At 38.4% G+C, this 23,277-nt stretch overlaps 1 protein-coding gene and 1 pseudogene across 1 annotated transcript in view; one reads left to right on the top strand and one right to left on the bottom strand.

The window, feature by feature from the left end:
• Positions 1–608: 608 nt before the first annotated feature.
• On the bottom strand, positions 609–9,048 carry LOC109160851 (annotated as a pseudogene).
• LOC109160856 (UPF0496 protein At4g34320-like) overlaps positions 7,571–23,277 on the top strand; it is a 44,221-nt gene continuing 28,514 nt past the window's right edge. Inside the window, exons 1-2 of the mRNA XM_019309101.1 lie at positions 7,571–7,643; positions 7,907–8,155. The gene's annotated coding sequence lies outside the window, so the exon portion shown is untranslated. The remainder of the gene's footprint in view (positions 7,644–7,906; positions 8,156–23,277) is intronic.

Here is a 23,277-nt window from a genome sequence, read left to right as displayed (position 1 = left end):
GCCAGTGATTGAAAATTTGTATTTAGAACTCATTCGATGGAACTCTTGAAGTGGACTGGGGACAACCCATCCTTGGGGGCTTATTGTTAATGTTAATAAGTATTTATTTGTTACGACATTATATCCCGACAATTGTAAAAAATTCATTAAAATTGTAAATAATACCAAACATATATTTACTTATAAATGATGGAACATGAACATAATTAATGCCTCACCAGCATAGCATACATTGTAGTTTGTACTATATAAGAAAAAGAGATATAGTTATTAAAGTTTTCTGGGAAGGCTTTTAATAATGATCTTCCATCTACCTATTTACCATTTCTCTGTCTCCCCCTTTCACTCTACATGTATGCTTTAATGCTGGGATCATCGGACCGACTTCTGAACTTCGAAATTTTTTAAATAATGACTTTTGAACCCCTTTGAGACAGATTCGTAGGGATTCCCAAAATTGGGATTAAAGTCGCAAAAATATTAGAAAAAAATTTTCAAAGTCAAAAGAGAGGTAAATGTTCAGTTCCAACGATATAATTAACCGTTATTTAGTATATTTTGTATGGTTAAATTAAACCTTTGAATATGATGATTTAGCTAGCTAGGCCTCAAATTTTTGGTGTGAAACCTAGTTGTTCCACCTTTGTTGCCAACACTTGAACCTTCTCACCATCTCATTCAACAGGAAAACAAAGGTTGCCATGCCAAATCCGAAGGTGAGTTCACATTATTATGGTTATTAAGGTTGTCTTGTTTCATGGACTGTAACTTTGGACTTATTGTGACCTTAGCTCTGCATACTTTCATGTCTTTTATGCTCTCTCCAATCTCCCTCAGACTCCACACCAGCGTTACCCCCACGGCTTCGCAGGCCTCTTTGATGACTCCTCTTTCTGTTGGCAATGGCTAATCACCAAAAGATAAACAACAAATTATCAAAAAAACTCGCAATTATTATCAAAAAATGCGTTCTGGGCAGCAAAGAATCACAAAGAGTTAAACCTGTGCAGATGATTGAATGCAACCTTTAGAGAAATTACAGTTGCAGCAAGTTCTCTTAGAGCTTCCCCAATCTCCAAGTACTTTTCCCATGGATAAGCGAACCCAAACCTCCCATGCCACGGTTCCCATTTTGCAAAATTTGCCTGAAAATTTTAATTTTAGTTAATTTTTTTGCTAATTAAAAATAAAATCTAAACACAATTTTCTAAGATCAATAAATTAATTAATTAAAGTGATATATGTGTGCTTATATAATTAAGTATATTATATACCAATGATTCTTCGTTGGACTTGGAATGCAAGACAGCCTTGCAACCACTGACATCGGCAGTCGGAAACCATGAAATACTCCTCCAGGCACCCTACAATCGTGTATAAATTTTGTCAATTATTAAATATATAAAATAATTTATCTATAAAATAATTTGCAAATCACAATAACTCATCAATAGGTTAGTAGAGAAGGACAAATATTGTGTGAATCTACTACTTTAGACATAATCCCTACACTTTCTTTATCGAAGTTGTCAAGATTCTAACATTAGTCCTGTTTTGTAAAAATTGACCTATAAGCCAATTTTGACTTATTTGACCACTATTAATTGTTTGATTTAGTTAAAATATCAATATAAGTGATTGATTAATTAGCTTTTTGCAACCTCAAAAGGCTAAAATTCAAAAAGCTATTCCAAACAATTTTTTCAATTAGCTTTGAGAAAAAAAATTATATCAAACAGCTATCAAACTAACAGCTAATTTACAAACATTTTTCTACAATCAGCTAATGCTATCAACTATTTACACCATCTAATTAATACAATTAGTTAACAGCCATTTTACCAAACATGGCCTTTATCTTTTCTCTGAAATATTACTAATTGAACCAGTGAGCTAAGTTGGTGTGGGCATAATAGTACAATTTTGTGATGATGGAAAGTAAAGTTTTACCTTGAAGAGAGAGAAGCGATTTTGTCAAACTTGGCGGCGGTGGAGGAATGGAGTTCGTCGCCGGCCCACTGAAGACGAGCAGGCTGATGAAGATGCAGACGGCGAAGCCCATTCCGATGGTGCAGAGACGCTCGCGAGCCAGCTTCATAACCTTGTAGGCGCGCCACGCAGAAACCACCACCAAGTTGAACGTCAGGATGAAGATCATCACTCCATAGTCGTACTTCTTTTGATCCCGCAACCTCGAGTACGTCGCCGCCGCACCTGCACATTTTCCGGCATCCACATATAAATTAAACCTCCATTGCTATGTAACCGATTTTCTTGGAAAAAATATCAGATTCATGTGCTCCATCTCAACTAAAAACGGAAGCTAATAGTTGTGTTGTACATTAATAGCTATATGCTCTGTGGTTACTCACTTATAATGAAAATGGAAATGCCAACGACAAAAGCACTGCGATAGCCGGGAAGTTGATCGGCCAAGACCGCCGCAAAACATCCTAGTAAGCCGCCGACGATGGTGCCGATTCTCGGTTTATCCTTTGCTCAGTGTCGCACCTGATCACCAACATTAATCAAGAAATTAAAACCAGACATCCCCCCACCGCCGGAAAATTAACTAACCAAGTTTCCGACCATTATTCTCACCTGCGAAAAACTCGACGACGACGACGGTCATGATAGCCCACATCGCATTCTGTCCGACTTGCCGGAAAAGAGGGTCCAGCATATACAAAAGGGAGACCAGAACCAAAGCCATCCAACCTTAACGCTGTGCACCGCCTTTCTCTTGTCGAATTCATTTTCACGGCCGCCGCCTTTTTTCTTAATGGAGGTCAATCACCGATGTCATCTCCTTCCTGGTTGATCGGGACGACGACCACGACTGAATTCATTTTTGTTAAATATGATATATATTGTTTCCTGGATTTCTTGGGCTCATAGGATGAGAGTTGGGGACCATGCAAAATTGCAAAACTCCCAAAACATATATATAGAGGAAATGAAGTGACAAACAATGGAGGGAAAATGGAATGTTTGTATTAATTAATTTTTGTTTTTTATTTTATATGTGGGAGTCTAAGCCCCATGAGATCGTAGTTTTATTATTATAATTAGTAATGCATTATATAGTGAGACAAATTGGGTCAAGAGCCCTCCCTCCCCCCCCAAAAAAAAAAAAAAAAATAATTGAATGGGTACACATCATGATTTTTGTACCAAAAAATTATAAATTTTATTTTTGGAGTGTTTGGTAAATAACTTTTAACTTATTGAGTTAGTGATTTTGACTAGTTGATAGCATTAGCTTATTGTAGAAAGATGTTTGGTAAATTAGTTGTTAGCTGATAGCTGATTACATGCAAAATAACTTTCTCAAAATGTTAAATTAAAAAAAAAAAACTTTTTGTTTTTGTTTTGGAGCAATAAACTGTTACAAAAAGATAATTAATCAAACACTTATATTTGTTGTTTAACTAAGTCAAACAGCTAAATATATAATGGTCAAATAAGACAAAAGTGACTGATAAACTAACTAGGTTACCAACCAAGGCGTCAACATCATTTCAGTGTGATTTATCTCAAGATATAAAGTGGGTGAAAAGGGTTCAGGAGTTCGAGAGAAATAATCGAATAGATAAAACATGACTTTTGTACATTAAAATTACGAATTTTATTCCATTCTTGTCAACATTTTTGGATATGATTTATTCTCTTTTCTAAAACTTAGAAACTATTCCACAAAAGCTGAGCTTGCCTTGCCATCCAAAAAAAAAAAAAAAAAAAAAAAAAGAGGTGACGGAAGTACGTGTCATATATGTTTGTTATTAAACTATGATTGTGTTATTTAATTTGTTATATTTCACTCTCAAAAACCGTCACCAAACATTTCACAATAGCTTTCGTAATTAAAAGTAGTCCTAAAATTAAATATGTTTTTTTTTTCCGTTAAAAAAGCATTTTAAGGCGCATGTTAAAAGAAATTTAGATACTTTAAAAAAAAAATATTAAGTTATTTCAATTTTATGGGACTAATCTTAAGCTCACATGACCTTGTCTTAAGAATTAGATCCTAGTCTTCATGTGCGTACAAGGGATTCAATACAGACCTTCTAATTAACATTCTTGGGCATGACCTTTAAGTGAAACCACCAATCAACTACACACTAAGTCTCCGAAAACGAAATTACATCCACAGAAATTATGAAACTGATAAACAATACAAATAAACATTGTGTATCCGCTACTAGTTACAACTGGTTGCGTTGTGATAATATAAGCATTTGATTCTAACACAATACATAAACCGAGGCAATGCCACACACTAACACTATCCTCCTCAATTATAGCTACTTGGGAGGAAATCGAACACCATGGGACAAATTATTGATCCACACAGTGTTATGTGGATCATAACAAAATGTACATTATTTTTGTACTGAATGTACATTATACAATATAATGTACACTCAGTACAAAAATAATACATCCCCTGAATACAATGTACATTTTTGTGTTGAATGTACATTATTTTTATAGTATACAAAATATGGTCCACACAATAATAATTGAACACATGGAGACCCAACTAAGATAATCAAATTAAACCCAGCTTTTCTTTGACTTTAATTTCATGATGTTTAATTTAAATAATTCATCAATATATACGTTCAAATTGACTTGTAGCATGAGAGCTAGTGACCCATCCAAAGGAAGACAGGTGGGTAGTGTTGCAACCTTTGATCTAAATTAGGTTGTCTCCTTGTACTATTCAACATAACATTATATATGGGTGGTCAATATTTCTTATGCCCTAATATTATATATAATTGATATAACGTACTGTACTTGCCAAAGAACGATTAAAAACAGATAAAAGTACAAAAAAATATATAAAAATCTAGATATGCTTGTTCGTCCTCACTTGGGGTGGGTAGGTTCCATGGACTTAGTGCAGGTGTCAAGTTGAAGTGCACGGATGAAAGGGCTTCGGCACGCCTAACCCACTGGTTTGGGCAAAAGAAGAACGTCGGGGAAAAGATAAAGTAAAACGAGTTTGAGTCATTTAATATAAAGTCAAAAATTTTAACTCATATGTATGCAGTGACACTGTAGTACTCTTGAAATATCAGAATAATTTTTTTCTCGAATAAATCTGATCAAGGTTTAATTAGATTAGTGTCGTTTTGTGAAATACACAGATACGATTCAAATAATGTTATTAAGAAAAGTATAGAAACATAAAACGTGAAAAACATCAATAACATTAAGGGGTCTGATCACGAATGCATATATATGGTTGTACTAATATGTTGGATGAGTGGAACGTAACACGCTTGCCTCCATAACCCAGCCATTGGATGCCAGTGTTTTGAAAATGGTGTAATTTCGCAATCCCCACAACCAATCGCTACAATTTCTAGATTTTTTGTCATATATCTTGGGGGAAATTGTATGATTTCGTATGCTGTCGCGCTATCAAAAATGAATATTTACTCTCCAGATATTTCAGTAGGTATTCAGGTTTATGGAAAAAAATGCATGATTGAAACATGACGATAGTCGTAGTATGGGAGCTACATCTAATATGATTAGCTTATTGTGGGTACTGGCCTTCCCAAGTTATGTGTTGAGTCACATTGATTTACCCCTCAAACGTTCTGTGAAGGCAAGGGATTTCGCCTTTTGTAGGAAAAGATTGAATATTTACTATTGGATAGCTAGTGCGGAGGCTTGAATCCAAGACTAATTAAAGGACGTGTTTGTTATCCTGCCATTGAAACGTGACACTGATTGTTATGCTAGTATAATGAAATAAAGTTAAACTTCGCTATTAGTTATAATTTTTCGCGTATCAGAACATGTCACAAATTCAAATCTCATTTAGGGTGTGTTTGGAAACCAGGGAAATGACTTATTTCACAGAAAACATTTTCCTTTTCAGTATTTGGTTACATTACATAAAACTGTTGGTTGTTTGATTCCTTTTCCAAACAATGACCAGAATTGTATAATTAAACATTGGTTTCATAAAAAAAAAAAATCAATGTTATTTATAAAAAATTTTTTTTAAAAAAAAAAAAAAAAAACAATGTAAGTAAATGGTTTCATTAAAAAAAAACAAAAATACAATAAAATAAAATAAAAAACAGAAGACGAAAAACCAAATCTTGTTTCCGGCTTCAAAAACCATAAAGTCTGGTTTCTGTCGGGAACCAGAGATTTGGTTCTCACCGGAAACCATTCATATGGGTTCATTCGAGATAGAGCAGGCTGCGGTGAAAAATGAAAGGGAAAGTTATTTTCCAAAAAATTGGCTTTGTTTTTCTTTGACCAGAATTCAATTTCTATTGACTTTAGTATTTCCTCTCTTGCCAAATACTAGCTAGAAACCCGAAAAATGATTTTCTGGAATCATTTTCTGGGTTTTCAAACACACCCTTAGGTTGTGATATTACACGGAATCTATTTTTCTTCTCCCAAAGGTTGAAGGCAATTTATATCCTACACCACGCGCGCGCGTTGCACTATGCGCCCAGATGCAAAACGACGTCCTTTTAATTTATTTTTTTTTTTGAAATTTCCCGCCCCAGTGAATGGCAGTAGTTTTTTCTTTTAAAAAAAACCCGCTGTTTCAAGAATAATGTTTATACTAGAATACATATAATGTTATACATGAATGTACATAATTATATAACAAAATATACATACTCTTTTTAAAAGATAATACACATAATCTAACATAATACATAATAAACATAAACTTTTAACATAATACACATCAACTCTTAACATAATACACAAAATTTTCTAATTCGGATGTACATAATTGTATAAAAAGAATGTACATAATTGTATAAAAAATGTACATAACTATATGAACAAATATCATAATTGTATGAACAAATATACATAATTGTGTGAACAAATATACATAATCACAGCAACTTCCTACCGCGCGTCCCAAAATGACGTCGTTTTGGGAGGCGCGCGGTGCACAGTGCTACGCGCGTCGTGGTGTAGGGTATAACGATTGCCTTTGGTCTTAGTATTTTTGTGACGTGACCATTTTTTCCTCTACCAACAAATAATTTAAATTTCGTTAAATACAAATGCATTTCAAAAATTCAATTATAGATTTTTTCAAAAAAAAAAAAAATACTCCGGTACAATTATAGCAGGTCAATCCACTTTGTATTAAATAAAGATCAAAATGTCTTTGTATTTAACGATATTTAAACGATTTTGTTGACAGAGAACCAAGAGTTATTATGCGACAATAATATTAAGACCAAAATAACTTAAGTGGACTGTCACCTATAAATTTAATATCAAATATTGAATTAACTCAAGCATTGTAAAAGATTTAAGTGTATTTTTTTTTGAATGCTACTAGCTCTATTACATTGTAGTATCTGTTCATATACTTTCTCAACCTACTAAACACAAAGAGCCAATAACGCATCCACTGAGGCACGAACTCACAACCTTCCAAATGGAACTCACAACCTTCCAAGTGTATAAATGACAAGTTATATATGTTCTGTCGGGACGAAGTGTAAGGGGCCTTGGGCTTGAGGATTCAACCTTTTTGAAGAATTTTAATCCACCTTAGATACAAGTTAACAGGATAGTTGGATCAGTCTTCATCATCAAACGGTCTTCTCATGCTCTCCTTTGGTCTAACGGTAATTATTTTGAAATCAAACTTGTGATCACTCGTTTCGCAAATAACCTACCTATTATTAGCAAACCAGCAATCGAACAATTTCAATTTGAAATTTCATTCATGTGCAAGATTTGTTAACAGAACAGAGTTAATCTTTTCCATAAATCCCCTTTTCTTTTCTGCTAATTGCAATTTTGTGTGAATCTTGAATCCGTTAATCTCTTGAATCCACTATTTCCCCTATATTTCTACTATATTTGCATTGGATGGGAGATGCACCAGCAAAAAGTGGCAGGTTTTTTATTCAAGTCGAAGCAATGATGTGATAAGTACCCTAACTTCTGTGGGAGTTGACATTGGAGAATTAAGCTTTGGTTCCTTGAAGGAATCATGGGAAGTTTTCGGATATGAACCAAAAAGTGGTGAAGGTGATCATGTTATCAAGAAGGACATACGGAGGAATCAAGAATTTCTGAGCTGGTTGAGGATTACTTTGAAAACTGCTTAAAAACCCAAGACTTCTGCGCTGCTGTCGTGACCTCCAAGTTCTGAACTAATGAAACAGTAGAAAGGGTAGAGGGGAACAGAAGAAATTTAGGGTTTAGAGGAAAGTTGAGGAATTCTATTGAATCCGAAATTAGGTCTCCAAAAAAAAAAACATAATCATTCTTCTTACAAACAAAGCATAAGTAGCTGCAAAACATCCAAAAAACTTCTAACTAACTCCCACATTTCTCGCTGAGGCATCTGCTGTCTGTTCGGACCATCCTGGGGCCAAAACGACGTCGCATGAAAGCATTCTTCCACGGTTATAACGTCTACGAGTGAAACAACGTCGTCCGAACCTTTACTTAAACGGCCCCCAACGGTAGCTCACACGATGTCGTTTGGATAAGTTATGCCAATCCTTCCTTCTTCTCGAAACGACGCAGCTTTGGTCCTTTGACTTTCATTCCTCTTTTTGATTTTCCTTAGCTTCTGATCTCAGCTCTTCCCCTTCCAATTCAAACCCCATATCTTCCTTAAATTTTCCATGTCTCAAGTTAAGGGATGCAACATTGCCCTCCTCTTCATTGGATCCTTGACCCCAAGGATCAAAGTTAGGGAATTGTTTAATGATGTGATGATAGTTCTCCCAGGTGGCCAGCTTCTTTAGGTAGATTGGCCCATTGCACCAAGATTTCTACCTCAGCTGCATTGTTCCTCTTCACCATTCTTTTTCCTATGGCAGCAATGGGTTGAGTGAGAATCATGCCCTTTGCATCAGTGATGGGCAGAACTGTCTGAGGTTCTATACCTTCTCCCACCCTTTTCTTTAGTAAGGACACATGAAATACTTGGTGAATAGCAGCTTCCCCTGGAAGTTTCAACTTATATGCAACCTGCCCAATTTTTTCAATTACCTCAAATGGCCCATAAAACATGGCTGTCAACTTGAGATTGGACCTCACAGCTACAGAAGACTGCTTATAAGGTTGAATCTTCAAGTAAGCCCAGTCACCTACTGCCAAACTCCTCTCAGTCCTATGCCTGTCAGCCTATTCCTTCATTATGGCTTGGGCCTTAGTTAGGTTCTCTTTGAGGATAGCTATCATCACAGCTCTTTCCATGAACCAATCCTGTTCTCGTCCTTCTGTAAGCACTTTGAAAGTTAAATAAGGAGGTGTATATCCATAAAGAGCCTGGAATGGTGAGCATTGTAACGATGTGTAGAAATTAGTATTGTACCAATACTCAGCTAAATGTAACCACTTCATCAAAGTCTTAGGTCTATGGAATACCATGCACCTCAAATAAGTTTCAACACATGTATTCACCCTCTCAGTTTGTCCATCTAACTGAGGGTGATATGAAGAAGACATGCTCAATTTAACCTGCATTTGGTTGAACAATTCCTTCCAAAACATGCTGACAAAAATCTTATCCCTATCACTGACAATGTCTTGGGGTAGTCCATGCAGTTTGTAGATATTTTCCATAAATAAATCAGCCACTGTTTCAGCTGTGAAAGGGTGAGACAAGGACATGAAATGTCCATACTTAGTAAACCTGTCCACCACAACCATTATGACATCCTTGCCTTGTGATTTTGGTAATCCCTCAATGAAATCCATGGATATTCCTTGCCAAGCCTGTTCTGGAATAGATAAAGGTTGTATCAGGACAGGATATGCCACATTTTCCTCCTTACATATTTGGCACACATCACAATTTCTGACTGTTTGGATTACTTCCCCCTTCATTCCTTTCCAGTAGAACAACTGCTTAAGCTTGTGGTAAGTTACTTGTTGTCCAGAGTGACCTCCCATGGGGGAATTGTGCATTTGATCTAACAGCTTGTTTCTCAGATCACCATTGCCCCCAATATAGAGTCTCCCTTTGTGTTTGATCAATCCTTCTTCAATGGTAAATACTGATTCTATCTCAGAATTGATTAACTACTCGGTTAGTATCTTGGTAACCAATTCATCACCCTCATAACTCTTAAGGACATCTTCCTTCCATAATGGCCTTACAACTGAAATGGCTCCCAATTCAGCCTGATTGTCACTCCCTTTCCTTGATAATGCATCTGCCACACAATTTTCCTTACCCTTCTTGTATTGAATCTCATAACTCAAGCCTAATAGCTTAGTGAGCCCTTTTTGCTGCATTGTTGTGGTGATTTTCTGTTCTAATAAAAACTTGAGACTTTGATGATCAGTTTGAATGATAAAGTGCCTTCCACATAAGTATGATCTCCATTTGTCTATTGCATTAATTATAGACATATACTCCTTCTCATATATGGATAAACCTAAGTGCTTTGGGCCAAATCCCTTACTGAAATAAGTTATAGGTTTACCTTCTTGCATGAGGACTGCCCCCATTCCTTTGTATCAAGCATCAGCTTCCACCACAAAATCCTTGCTAAAATCAGGGAGAGTTAAAATTGGAGCTGTGCACAATGCCTTCGTCAATTGCTCAAATGTCAGTTCTGATTCTATACTCCAATGGAAAGCATTCTTCTTCAACATGTCTGTGAGTGGTCTGCTTATAGCTCCATAGGATTTAATGAATCTCCTATAGTATCCAGTTAATCCTAGAAATCCTCTTAACTCTTTGATGTTGGTTGGTTTTGGCGATGCCTTTACTGCAATCAACTTTTCTGGATCAGTTTGTAACCCTTTCTCAGAGATTATATGTCCCAAATATTCCACTTCCTTCCTTGCAAAAGTACATTTACTAAGCTTGGCCATCAGCTGATTAGTCTTCATGATCTCTATTACCTCTCTCAGGTGCTCCCAGTGGCTTGCAAGGGAGGAGCTGTACACCAAAATGTCATCAAAGAACACAAGGACCACCTTCCTGATTAGTGGCATGAACACATGGTTCATAAGAGCCTGGAAGGTAGCTGGGGCATTAGTTAATCCAAAAGGCATTACATTAAATTCATATAGGCCTTGGTGGGTCCTGAAAGCTGTCTTATGTTCCTCACCATATTTCATTCTCACTTGGTGATATCCTGCCCTCAGATCTAGCTTAGAAAACACCTTAGCATTTGCCAACTCAGAAAATAAGTCCTCTATAAGTGGTATGGGAAACTTATTTTTTATGGTTATGGCATTCAAAGCCCTATAATCTACACAAAACCTCCAAGAATTGTCCTTCTTTGGAACCAATAACACTGGTGATGCAAAAGGTGAAGTACTGTGTGAAATTACCCCAGCTTTGAGCATCTCATCCACCATCTTCTCAATTGTGTTTTTCTGTAAGAAGGAATACCTATAGGGCTTAGAATTCACAGGTTTTGCCCCTGGCATCAAGGGAATTTCATGATCAAAAGGCCTTTTTTGTGGTAGTGTTTTGGGATCTTCAAACAGCTCTTGAAACTCCATTAACAATGCATCTAACTCAGGGTAATTATCTCCAGTCAGAACACTTCCACTGATTCCTTGCAATTTCCCTTGCAACATATATCCCTTAACCCCTTCTTTTGTCCACTTTCTAACTTCTTTCTTTGAAGCTGGTTACAGAACAATGTTTTTGGTTAAGCCCTTAAGCCAAACTCTCTTCCCCTCCTTGTGGAATGAAATTCCTGGTGGTCTAGTGTGTAACTGGATGGGTGCATAAGTGTCAATCCAATCCATTCCCAGGACTATGTCACACCCCCCCCCCAGCTTATGAACTCTTAAGTCCTTTTTAAACTTCTCCTTCTGCACTTGCCATTCCAAGGCATTACACACAGAATCACATTCTAATTTCTCTCCATTAGCCACAGTAACATGGAGAATTTCAGCCTTAGTAGCCAGTTTCCCAATCTGTTCAAGTATCCTAGGGTCCACAAAGCTGTGAGTACTTCCACAATCCACCATTATAGTCACTGCCTGCTTACCAATCAAGTCTAACAACTTGATGGTGTTAATTCCCTCTCCTCCAATAACTGCATTCAATGTAACCTCCACTTCCTCTTCTTCTGTTGATCTTTGAGGCTCATTTTCTTCTTCAACAACACCACTGAATTCCTCTTCATTGTCCTGGGATTCAGTTCCTTCTATTATGTTAAAGGTGGGCTTCTACACTTGTGTCCAGGACTCCAAGACTCAAAACACCTGAAACACCTTTTTTGTTCTCTGAGCTGTTCTCTAAACTACTGACCTCAGGTATTCTGGCATTAGATTATAAGGTATTAGAGGCAGAAGTTTTGGGTGAATTCTGGCTAACTGGGTTCTATTAGGCTCCTTAGGTCTGGAATTATAGGTTTGGGTAAAAGATTGGGTTCTCTGGTTATTTTGGGTAGCTTTTTGGTTAGAGTAGGTGCTTGTTTTCTGGGTTTCACTCCCTTTCAATCCTCTCTCAAACAGCCTTGCTAACCACGTAGCCTCTTCCAAGTTAGCAGGTCTAGAAGTTCTCACAAAACACCTCAACTGCTGCTTAAGCCTCACCACAAAACTGTCTAGAAAGAATTGTTCAGATAAAGTAGGGTAATGTTGTAGCAAAAGCCCTTTGTATTCTTCATATTTATCAGAGAAATCAACCACATTTCCCCATTGTTTGAAACTAGAGAACTCTTCCATCACATCAGCATTACTTTCACAAAGTCTTTTACAAACAGATCTAGCAAATTCAGTCCATTGGAATCCTTCCCTCAATCCATTCAAATATGCTTCATACCACATAGAAACCTTGCCAGTTAAATTAACACACAAAACATGCATAATCTCATCCCTGGGAATTCTAGCAAGCATAAAGAATCTCTCACACCTTATCACCCAAAGTCTAGGGTTATCATAATCAAACAAGGGGAATTCATATTTATACCTCATCATCTGATCTCCTCCAGGGTTGTTCTGTTTTGGCCTAGCTTCAAAATGGACTCTTCTTGGCCCCCAGGGTCTGTCTGCTGCCATAGGGTTCCTAGGTTGAGCCATGAAGTTCTCACCCAGTCCCTCCTCCTCATCAGAGACCTCCTCTACTTCAGTTGGCCCCTCCATGGCAGGTTCTTTCCCTTGCCTCCTCCCAGGCTCAGCACTTCTTTCTCCAGGGCTAAACTGAGTCTGGTGAGCCTGTCCTTGAACTGAAGATGGTTCCCTAGAGGGTGGTGGTGGTCTGTTGAATCTTAGCAACTCCATAATCTCTGTAACACCCCGTGTTACGACCCCTAAACCCAATTAATCACTTAACCAATTATCCAAAGAAAGAATTAAATTACAATAATTAATTAGGAAAAGGCACACCATTGTCCGTGGGCCCTTATCTCTAAACCCAACCCCTAGTCCTAAAAGGAATAGAGTTAGCAAGCCTTTAGTAATTGGGCCCTAATTAGGACTCTTAGATATATAAATAGGGGACATAGGAGGCACCTAGAACCCCCACCACAATAATCTCTCACCACACAAGGAATTCCAAGAATTCCCCTAGGAGAAATCAAGAAAGAAGAAAGACTTAGAGAAAGACCCTTCATAGCCAAGGAAATCAACTAAGGCTAAGAGGTAACCCATGTCTCAACAAAACCTATTTTCTTAGCTATGATCTCCTCTAAGGCATTGTAGACACAGGAAATTTGAATCCAACAAATGGATTGATATATGGTCGGTGGACCGACGTTGAGGTTAAATGTTGGGCCAATTTAATTAATTGGATCATATGAATTAATTTAATTTAATTAGCCTGATTAGAATTTGATTTGGGCTATTGAATTAATTAATTAATTGGCCCAAGCCCATTTCATATTTGAATTTAAGTTATAATTTTAATTTAAATATAATATTAATTTTATTATATTTGAATTAGATAATTGTAATTTAGTTTGAATTTGAATTAGATTATACGATAATGAACCTGGACTTGATTCTGGGCAAGGTTCATTTTCTAAAATGATTAATTAATTAATTAATTAAATGGGGAGTTTGTTGAGGAATGTTGGTTAGGCTTCTAGTATAAATAGAGCCTTCATTTCATTCCAAAACACACTTGAAAGCATGAAGAACTTGAAGAATTAAGAGTTGAGAGCATTTGAAGAGCTTGAAGGCATTGAAGAACGCTTGAAGATTTGAAGGCATTTTTGTCAATTTTGCAGGCATTTGAATCCATTGCAGGGTTGATTACTTCTAAATTCTTGACGCTCATTCTTGGAAGTCACGCCACTTAAATCCCGGAAGCTACGCCACTTGAATCCCAGAGGCACGCGCCAATTGAATCCCGGAGGCTACGCTATTTGAATCCCGAAGGTGCTTCCATAGATCACGTCAGTGAAGAATCAGAGGACTAGACAGAGATTTTGTACCTGCATTGAATTATACACACGTTGTACACGGAATTTTGTGAATACATACAAAGTTTACTTTTTTTGTGTTTACAGATTTTGGCACGCCCAGTGGGACTACTCTGCCTCTCATTTCTTCACTATTGATTCACGAGCTCTACAAGGAAGGAATCCAAATTGCATCAAGAAATCCCTCCTCTAAGATGACCTATGCTCAAGCTACCCGCTCCAAGGCATCACTTGTGGCCGGTTCCGGCGATAGCCAAAATGTGGAAGGAGCAATGACTCAGAGCCGAGTGAGGAACATAGGGGTGCAACTGAACGAGACCGAGAACATGGTTCGTAACATCGTTCGAAGGATTGAAAGCAACTCCACCAAGTCATGGAAAGCTGCATATGACAAGGGATCATCTTCGAAGAGGGAAACTGTTGGCAGCAAGAGTATGACTCCCCAAAAAGGAACCCCTAGTAGCGGTGGCTCGTCTCCTACATCTCAATCATCACCTCTGCCGAAAGCATCGTCAGAATTGACTCACAGCTGCACAGTCATGCCCGTCATGACGACGAACGTAGCTTCGGTGGAGGAACAACTAGCAAACATCACCAAAGCTCTTGAGGGGATAACTACATTCATGCATAACCAAGAAAGGAGAATCAATGAGCTCAGCAAAAAAGTTGAAAGCGGAAGAAACGGCGAAACAAGTCGAGCTTCCGAGAAGCAGCCTCAAACCCAAGAAGATGAGATTGATGTTGAGTCACCGCGTCATCAAAGTAGGCCTAGAATGGAAGAGACAATCTCTCGTCCACCACCCGACAAGAAGAGTATTCCAATTTCTGAGGGCATGATACCTGTAGACCAGTTGAATGACTACATCATGGGAGCGATCAAAGGGAAGCTTGAGGGAGGACAATCTTCATACACTTACACTAAGCCCTATACTCAGAGGATTGAAGAAATGAAGATGCCGCTGGGCTATCAACCTCCCAAGTTCCAGCAGTTTGATGGAAAAGGCAACCCAAGGCAGCACATCGCCCACTTCATTGAAACCTGTAATGATGCAGGAACATACGGAGATCTCCTCATCAAGCAGTTCGTTTGCTCTCTGAAGGGCACTGCCATTGATTGGTACACCGACCTGGAGCATGGTTGCATTGATAGCTGGAATGATATGGAGCGCGAGTTCTTGACCCGCTTCTACAGCACAAGAAGGACTGTCAGCTTCTTGGAGCTCACCACTAACCACCAATGGAAGGGTGAACGTGCAAGCGCCTTCATCGAGAGATGGAGGGAGTTGTGTCTCAACTGTAAAGAGAGGATATCACAAAGCTCTGCAATTGAAATGTGCATCCAAGGCATGCACTTTGAGCTCTCTTACATCTTGTAGGGAATTAAGCCTAGAACATTTGAAGAACTATCCAGTCGTGCTCATGACATGGAATTGAGTATTGAAGTTAATGGGGGGCTAAGTATATCAAGTATGCCCAACTCATCAAAGGCACCTACAAACTAAGATGTCAACAAAGGGGGTAAGTTTTTTCCAAAGCAAGAGAAGAAAGAGACAATGAACGTGATGACAGGACCAATGCGGGTTTTCACCAAAGTGGCTGAGAAGCCCAAGCAAAGATCATTCCATGGCCCATCAAGGGGAGCTAAAAAAACAATTGTTGAAGAGTGGCAGGAGAAACAATATCCATTCTTGGATTCTGACGTTTCTCCTATGTTTGACGAGTTGCTGAAACTCAAATTAATTGAGTTGCCTGAGATGAAGCGCCCCGAAGAAGCTTCTAGGGTGGATGACCCCAACTATTGCAAGTATCATCGTCTCCTCGGACACCCGATTGAAAAATGCTTCGTCTTTAAGGATAAAGTGATGGGGCTTGCTCGTGATGGAAAGATAGAGCTTGCGGATGCTAGCGCAAGCACAAACCAAATTTCATGTGGGAGGTTTGCTCCATTATTTATAGAATATAAGGACAATAATGGGGGCAAGCAACATAAATGCACACTTCCATTTAGAGTAAAGCATGCTGATGTGCAGTACTTAAAACCATCACAAGTTGATCCTACTAGTCATACTAGACCATTAAAGAATATGACAAAGCAATGGGTTGAGAAGAAGTCGGCAAGGGACCCCGTCCATGACTTGAAGAAGAAAGGACGTCCCAGCAAACCACGAGCACCAGTTACCCTAGCTCAATACATGCCAAAGGGGTTTCGCCTGAGTAGAACAGACATTCTTGGAACTTGCTTGAATACCAATGAAGAACATGTTGAAGTGAGAGAATCTTCATTCCCCTTGATTGAAGGAAGAAACGAGGTCCAAACTCGCAAAGTCGCGTCTTATACCGCCGAGATAACTTTTAAAGATGAAGATCTATTGCTTGGTGGTGCACCACATAATCGTCCATTGTTTGTTGAAGGTTATGCCCGCGAGCAAAAGATTAAAAGGATTTTGATTGATCAAGGGTCGGCTGTGAACATTTTGTCACTCCAGGCTATGAAGGAACTTCACATCTCCACTGATGAACTCTCTCAAAGAAGCTTAATGATTCAAGGATTTAATCAAGGCGGACAAAGAGCACTGGGTACCATTAGACTCGACCTCAGGATCGGAACGCTAAACTCAAGTACAATATGTTACGTGATAAATGCAAGGACGTCTTACAACTTGCTGCTGGGCCGCCCTTGGATACATGAGAATGGAGTAGTCCCCTCATCCTGGCACCAATGCCTCATGTTTGAAAAAGGCGGGGTGATAGAAAAGGTAGTTGTTGATGAAACTCCCATCATCGAAGCGGAATCATACTTTGCAGGTGCAAAGTTTTACTTGAAGAAACAAGTTGTTGTAGAGGAGGCTGACCAAAGCAATGTTGACGCACTTTCTGATCCAAAATGGAAAGGAAAATAGGTCGTGAACCAAGCTCATTGCAATAAGGAACTTGTTTTCCCGCTTACAAGAATTGAACCATTGAAAGCTCCCCCAGCCAAACCGCTTGGAGAAGAAACCAAAGATAACGATGCTCGGGATGGAATAGATGAAATGTTGCCTGTTAAGCGCGCTAATGGCTTTGACCCCAATGCTTATAAACTTCTAGCTAAAGCTGGCTATAATCCCAAGGAGCCGCAGAAGTTGGGGAAGCTTATCCCAGAAGCCGGCGGTAAAGGCAAGTCAAATCAGCAGGGACCGCATGAACGTAAAGGATTAGGCTATGGGCTCCCTAAACCAGTGCGGATCTTCATAAATAGAGCCGCAAGTAATTGCATCACGTCTACCGATGAGGAGGAACAACACAAGAGGCAATCAGTCTTTGATAGGATTGACAAGGTAGAACCACGACGGTCAGCCTTTCAGAGGCTTGGGTCAAATCCCAAACCTGCTAAGAGGAAGTCAATACATGACAGACTTGGAGCTTCTCGAGTTTTAAAAGAACACACGAATACTTCTATTGAAATAGAGTCTTCAAAAAGGCTTAGAAGTATAGTTCCCTCTCGTATGAGACGAGAAGTTGATGTCCATGTTTCATGCAGCGAAGTCTTGAAGGTCCATCCAAAGACCATTATATACACCCGTGTGGAAGAAGGAAAAGAAGAAGACCTTGATTCAAGTTATGGAGCGACACCAACCCAAGATGATTTGGCGTCTTCATTCCACATTAATTGACATGATGAGATCCCGGTTGCGGGGGGCATGTACAACTTGATTGACGAAAATGATGCGCAAGTTGGCTCTATTAAGTAAACGAGACTACTTGATGAATGATATCCACAAAAAATGCAGCACGTGGCTAAACTGCTAATGCATCTCACTTGTCTATGGGTGGGCCCAAGTCATAGACGCTCCTGGCCCGCATGAGCTTAAACTGTGAACGGCTTTACTATTTTTTAAAAAAATTGGAACTACGTTTGACTTGATCTCCTTTGTAGGAGTACGTAGGCAACTTAGAAACACCTCTTTTTCTAAGTTCAGTCATAACAAAAAAAAATGTTTTGTTCACGTTGCGTATAATGGTGATGTTGTGATTAAGTCAAGGTCACGTCAATTATTGGCACGGAAAAGAGGGGAAAAAAGTGTAGAAATTATTACAAGACAACTATCAAGGCATGCACTCTCATAGCAGTTTTGCTTAGCATTCTGATTCTATCTTGGTCTACAGTGGTCCGATTAATGCGATTTAAGTGTCTTTGGAAAGATAATTTACAAAGTTAAAGTTAAAACTCTCTTGAAGACATCAAAGTTTGAATTTGAGATTTAATGGGTCAAACATTGAAGCGAAGTGAGGCCATGAATCTGTCCATAATTGCTCATGTTCAAATTTTATTTGAATATTTCAAGGATACAATTCATTTGTAGTTGGCATTGTTTGTTTTCAAGTTCAGTGGTAATGAAAGGAGATTTTATTATATTAAATTACAAGACTAAGTTACTTTGATAGTTCAGCTTCAGGTGTGGTTGTTGGTCATGGATTTCAAGCACTGCAATGGATGTTGTACTAGAGGTGGCGAATTAATTGGTATGATTTTCCTTGTGGCTGGATATCATCATGATCTGAGAAGTCGCTACAAAAAATAATATATATATATATATATATATATATATATATATATATATAATGATGGTATACTATATACGTACATATAGATATGACATATATACACATTCACATCACTACGCATGGATTACATATATTATATACACATACTTATTATTATTATTATTATTATTATTATTATTATTATTATTATATTATTATTATTATTATTATTATATTATTATTATTATTATTATTATTAGAATATTGCAAAAACAAAGAAAGTGTGAAAAGAAGAAAAAAGGAAAAGCAAACCCAAAATATAAAAAAACGAAGCAAAAAGAAACGAAAAAAAAAAAAAAAAACTACAAAGCATGCAAAAAACGAAACAAAAAAAAAAAATAAAAAGAAAGAGAGGAAAAAACAAAAAAGAAGTTGGCATGTGTGTACATTTACAATGCATGTTATGTATATTACGGATGCAGTATATATTCTTTCCATTCTTTCCATTCTTTCCAGATATACTATATGTTAGAGGTAAGGATGGTGGTGGCGTGGTGTTGTAGAAAAAGTGATTGGTGGGCCCATAATCCTTCATCTCATTTCCAATAAAGATGTCATTCACGTCGGATTAGATAGCTTGGACTTGTGGATAAGAGCAGTAGCTTAGGTGTTCCTCTGTAAACCCAAGGAGTGGTTCTCTCTCTTCTTCCTTAAATGAGGACTTCCTCATCACAGCAGCGAATCAGCAGGCGAATTTCGATTTTCCTCCAATGACATCGACAGCAGGGAAACAGAGTGTAGTTGTTCCACCTGCAACAGACAGAAAAAAAAAACTTCGGCGACTTCCGGTGAGAGGCTGAGCAGCGTCGACCTCCAAGCAGCAGAGAAGCATAGACGAGCAGAAGGCAACCTCTGGACTTCGACAGTGTTGGCGGTTGCACAGCGACTTCAAAAAAGAAGGAAAAAGGTAAACAAAAAAAATAATGGGGAGGAGCTTTCCAAATGGTCTCAGTGCATGCCACCACTATCATTGAATAGTGTGTACTGTGTAGTCATCTCACCCCATTCATTCAGTCCATGTCCTCTAATCTTTGAAGGGAAAAAAAAAAATCAAAACAGGGAAAGCAAAGGCAGCGTCCTTCATCTCTGTCTTCTCTCAACGTACGCGACAATGATGGTGGTGCGACGATCAGCCTCTGTCAGTAGTGACCTTTGGACTCCAGTCAGTCCCCTAGCAGTGACAATAAGATGCTGAAGAAAGCTCCAACAGATGTGATTTGCGACTTCAAGAAAAAAAAAAAAACAAAACAAAAAACGTCTGGGCGTCCAGCGAAGTCCACCGTGAAGAAATGGAGTTGGATGGCAGACTCCAGTGGCAATTTACGACCGGCGACTTCTGTGAAGAACTCCGGCAACCTCCTAAAACAACAAAAAACTCCGGCCAATTCTGCGAAGAACTCCGGCGGTCTCCGGCAACTTCAAAAAAAAAAAGAAAAAAAATCCACCGGGGAGCTCCAGCAATCTCCGGTGGTTGTTCTACTTGCTTGGCACCATCCACGTTGCTGGTTGTTCCATAAGTTGGCAAAAATCCTTGAAGCAGTTGGCAAGTTACTTCTAGCGTTTAAGTCGCTCCTTTCCTGTTTTCAAAAAATAATTGCTCCTTTCCTTCTCGCTTTCGTATTCCAGACGTACGTGTTGTCATTTCTGCATACGGAAGACTATATATAGGAAGAAAAAAGGAAGTAAGGATGACATTTACCTGGTTGAGGGATGAAGTTTCGGTGATCAGCGTAGATCTTCTTTGGTTTTCCTCCGTGTTTGTATGGATCCATGAGTTAATATCTCTATTTATAGTGCCTGGTGAAAGAGGTTTGGGTGGAGTTGGACTCTACAATCTAGCATATTGAGATAAAACTTGTGCAACAGAAACAGTTATGCCGCTAGAATCATGGGCTCAATTGTTACAGCTTACAATGAGCTCGGTTGGAGTTGGATGCATACAGACCTATCCTAGTGAGATATTGCCGTGTTAAACTTTGACTTAAATTTGGGATGACTTGGGAGACCATATGTATTTGGGTTCTTGGAATTGGGCTTGTGGAACTAAAGTATGTTACGCCATTTTAATCTTTTCGTGAGTGAAATAATTTTGAGTCCATGAAATATTCTAGCAAACATTGGGTTCATGGAATCAAGCTACACTTTGCCAACTTCATCCTAAAATAATTTTGAGCTCATGGGATTAGGATGCATTGCGCCGGGCTCATGGAATTAAAGTGCATTGCGCCATTTTGTGCCATTTCACAACAAAATGTATTGAAATGCATTGGGCCAGTATCATTTGATTTGTCTTGGCTCATTTTGTACTAATTTAATCTTTTGATTTTGGTTTGTGAAATATTCGGACATACATTTTGACCCGTGGAGATAGATGCACCACGATGAATTTAAAGGACCATTTTGTGAAGTTTTGAGACTTTCTCGCACCAAGCACATCAGACGGCATGTCCCGACAAGTCTCGAGGGGGCAATTTGTAGACACATGAAATTTGAATCCAACAAATGGATTGATATATGTCGGTGGACCGACGTTGAGGTTAAATGTTGGGCCAATTTAATTAATTGGATCATATGAATTAATTTAATTTAATTAGCCTGATTAGAATTTGATTTGGGCTATTGAATTAATTAATTAATTGGCCCAATCCCATTTCATATTTGAATTTAAGTTATAATTATAATTTAAATATAATATTAATTTTATTATATTTGAATTAGATAATTGTAATTTAGTTTGAATTTGAATTAGATTATACGATAATGAACCTGGACTTGATTCTGGGCAAGGTTCATTTTCTAAAAGGATTAATTAATTAATTAATTAATTAATTAATGGGGAGTTTGTTGAGGAATGTTGGTTAGGCTTCTAGTATAAATAGAGCCTTCATTTCATTCCAAAACACACTTGAAAGCTTGAAGAACTTGAAGAATTAAGAGTTGAGAGCATTTGAAGAGCTTGAAGGCATTGAAGAACGCTTGAAGATTTGAAGGTATTTTTCTCAATTCTGAAGGCATTTGAATCCATTGCAGGGTTGATTACTTCTAAATTCTTGACGCTCGTTGTTGGAAGTCACGCCACTTAAATCCCAGAAGCTACGCCACTTGAATCCCGGAGGCACTTCCATAGATCACGTCAGTGAAGAATCAGAGGACTAGACAGAGATTTTGTACCTGCATTGAATTATACACACGCTGTACACTGAATTTTGTGAATATATACAAAGTTTACTTTTTTTGTGTTTACAGGCATCCCTCTACATTCTTGTGTATTGATGATTCGTCTATGATATTGATGGTGTGATCTTGATAATTGATGTTATGATTTCTTGGGTAATCTTGATAATCTTGATGATGGAAAGAGATTCTTGATGATTGTGTGATATTCTTGATAAACCTAGATTCCTAACGATTGTGTGATATTCTTGATAAATTGGATTGGTTCTCAATGTTAAAGGATGAATTACGTTCTTGATGATTTAAATATAATTAGAGCCCTAGGATGTATCGTGAAACTCGTATGGTGTTATTCTTGATATATTGGGTGGGAATTCGCATGTTTGGGTGTTAATTATGTTTAGAAAGCATGATAGGATATGTGTCGTATGTTTCTTGCTTTTGATCCGTTAATTGTCTACGTGTTGTCATCAATTGTGTTTAAAGGTGTCTAAGCATGGTTTCGGGTTCCACAAAGGTTCCCGGGGCGTTATTTGTGAAAAAGAGTCAGTGGGGGATAGGGGACCCGCCACCTACCCACGGCCAGAATGGACGTCGCCGGCAGCGGGCAGGCGACTGCACGCCGGGCACCCGCTGCCCTGAAATTTGTCGCCGGCGGGTGACCCTTCACCCACCGGCTACCCGCTGGAAATAGTCCCACTTCAGGATCCCGGCTTCCCCGTTTGATGTTCCCTTGACCCCCGTGGTGTCCCAACGGACTCCGTCTATCGTGCTTATGTCTAGTTTGATGTTTCGGGTGCCATTCGTAGGATGAATGAGTCTTATATATTACATGCTAGTTGAATTGGAATCCCGTTGACCTAGGTGTAAGAAGTATGAACCCATTAGGACTATTCTTAGTATGTGGATGATCACGCATAGGTTTCGTTATACGATTTCTCCCCCTTCCCAATGTGCCAATATGGGTTGCATGTGTTTGCTATGTGTTATGTGTGCATGATACCCCAATTTGGTTGCGATCAAATTGATTATTCCTGAGCTGCGGTTCAGAAGCTGGCTGCGGTCAGATTTACACTCTCGGGCTGCGGTCCACCGTTTGGTTGCGATCAAACGTTTTACATGAGCTGCGGTTCATATTCCT

Source organism: Ipomoea nil, unplaced genomic scaffold, assembly GCF_001879475.1.
Source record: "Ipomoea nil cultivar Tokyo-kokei standard unplaced genomic scaffold, Asagao_1.1 scaffold2921, whole genome shotgun sequence".
Taxonomy (NCBI): Eukaryota; Viridiplantae; Streptophyta; class Magnoliopsida; order Solanales; family Convolvulaceae; genus Ipomoea; species Ipomoea nil.
The sequence above is the reverse complement of the archived record's forward strand: the minus strand, read 5'-3'. Positions and strand labels throughout refer to the sequence as shown.